This window comes from Octodon degus, unplaced genomic scaffold (assembly GCF_000260255.1).
Source record: "Octodon degus isolate 3935 unplaced genomic scaffold, OctDeg1.0 scaffold00184, whole genome shotgun sequence".
Lineage (NCBI taxonomy): Eukaryota > Metazoa > Chordata > Mammalia > Rodentia > Octodontidae > Octodon > Octodon degus.
Window position 1 is genome coordinate 1716300 of NW_004524760.1, and position 2527 is coordinate 1718826.

Here is a 2527-nt window from a genome sequence, read left to right on the forward strand (position 1 = left end):
ACAATAAAGTAAACCATTACCTGAGAGGTATTTGAAAGTACACTGAAATGACAATAGGAATATCGGGAGGCTGACAGACACATATTCGGAATAGCTAGTGAGACTTTTTATGGCTCTAAGCTGTAAGTGCAGGTGGAGACTGCCAGTGGGAAGTGGGGCAATATTTGGAACCCCTTATTATATACATATATGTGTGTGTGTGTGTGTGTGTGTGTGTGTGTGTGTGTGTGTGTGTTGGGTGGTGGAAATCTGTGGAATTTGAAAACCTATGATCTGTTATCTATCTGTCTATCAATCAACTATCTACCTATATTTTTTGTTATATTTTCCTGCTGGGTGTTTAAATCAAGTCAGAGTAAGGCATTACTCTTGAGGCTGTGGAAAAACTCTTTTAGCTCTTCTAGTTTTTCCTCTAGCAGTGTGTCCTCTGCTGGGATATGTCGTGCATGGTCTTTGCTTGATCTCATGGCTTCCCTTAGAAATATGGGAACATTCCCCTCTTTAATAACTGTTATAGTAGCTACAGTTTACAAGGGAAAAAATTTAATACAGGACATGTACTTTATAGGATTATTTTATAATATTCACCTAAAGAGTCAAATGTGAAAGAATGCAAGGCATGTGTTCACACACTAGAGACCCAAGGAATCCAGCTGAGGGCCTGGCGCCCATGGCAATGTCCTCCATGAGTTCATCTAAATACCTAGAGCCCATGGCAACGTCCTTCACAAGTCCAACTGCAGGCCTAGAGTCCATAACAATATTTCATGCAAGTCTGTACCAAGGACCTGCACTGGGAAGGCACCAAGGTCAGTGGTGAAAATTAGGAAATCTGTGCCAGTGGGATGGAGAATCTGTGCCAGCAGGCTGAGGGGTCTGCACTGGAGCCAGGAAGTGGTGTTCAAGGTAAGGACCAGACCTTTCCGAAAGAGAACCTCAGCCATCCTCTGTGACAGTAAGTACTGGAGCTCTTCCACTAATGAGAATAGCTGAGTTTGTATCAGGAAAGCCAGTGTGACAAGTTTCTCCAGGAGAATCAACAGTACACTATCTTTCCTTCCAGTTCTTTTTTTTATGTTTTAGGCAGCAACCCTCAGGTGGGCCATCCACATCCAGTACCGTGCTGATTCAGTTCAGCTGGGTACTATAAGTTGACTCTTAGTTAATCTACCACAGTGAGCCTCCTTTTAGCACAATATACACTGGTTGACTGCTACTCTCCAGGGCCCAGCAATGTCCCAGTTCAAGAGGTTACGTGATTTACCAAAGTTGTAGAACCCTTTAGACAAGTCCCATGACATCCTGGTCTCTGGATGACCTTGGACAGCAGGGGCCATAATGTTGGCTATCATCTTAACCTGGTAACCTTTTTAAACTTTGGTCTCCAAGTCTCAGTTATTGAACACATAGGGAGTCAGTTATGCCAGTTTTGAAGTGGGAACAGTTGGTCTAACTATCATATCTTACATGAATATTGAGCACTTTGAAATATAAAGTATGGCTAGAGAACTGATATTTTAAAAATTCTTTACTCTTATTAACTCACTGTTAGGCCATGTGAACAAAGTTCATTTGGGCTAGTATGACTTTATTTATCTATGAGCCAATTTAAGAAAAGGAGTTCAACTGGAAGTCCTAGTGTCACTGCATTTTGGGGTGTTAGAATATCCTTCTAGAGGTAACTTTCTGTCCTGAGCAAAGAATTTGTCAAGACAAGCACAAATGGCAATAAGGTTTTATTAAAGATAGGAAACAGGCTCTGCAGAGATCAAGTAAAAGTAGGAAAATAAATCCGCTCTATAGGAGACAGTAGACTACAGTAAGAGAACACCGTGGCAAAACTCAATGTGAACTGTCTTTTTTGTATCACCCTTTCCTCAGCGATGTCAGGACTTGGCTGTCCTATCTAAAACTGTTCAAGTTCTTATGAGAAGTCCACATGCATGGCTTTGGTAACTGTGGCTGGGATTTTGTAATTAACAGGTTGCTTTCACTTCCCCAGCCAGCTTTGTCATGGTCTAATCTCCTGCCTCACTAGGACCTAGGAAGGCCATAGCTGGCAACTGAGAAAGACTGAAAGGGACCCCTTCCTGCAGGCCAGTAGACCCCCTATTGGCAGCAAAATACAGAGGCCACATTGTCCTCTTCTTCCTCCCACATGGTAAGGACTGACTTCCAGAGTTTGCCAGCCCCCTTAATCTCCGTCTATCCTCCAGTTCCTGCCTCTTCCTATGAACTAATATTTGAAAAGTTGAAGGACTTGACTTTTCTGAAAGCCTGAGTGGCAAATAAGGGACAAGAAAGGTGCTGGGGCATTCTTAGGGGACATAAGAGGGGAACAAAAAGTAAACTAGTGGGATCCTTCTCAGTTTGAGTCCATGGGCTTCACTGAATCAGGTCTTGAGGACATATCAGTTATCATGCATGAATGCTTGGATCTAATTGGCTGAGGACATGTTCCCAGCCACCCAGAAAGGGGAGCCATGGCATCAGGTGAACCAAGCTTATGCCCTTCTGAAGAAGGGAG

The 2527-nt window shown here is 43.1% G+C and overlaps 1 pseudogene; it reads right to left on the reverse strand.

The window, feature by feature from the left end:
* Nucleotides 1-350: 350 nt before the first annotated feature.
* The window catches only part of LOC101592767, a 21408-nt pseudogene continuing 19231 nt past the window's right edge, over nucleotides 351-2527 (reverse strand).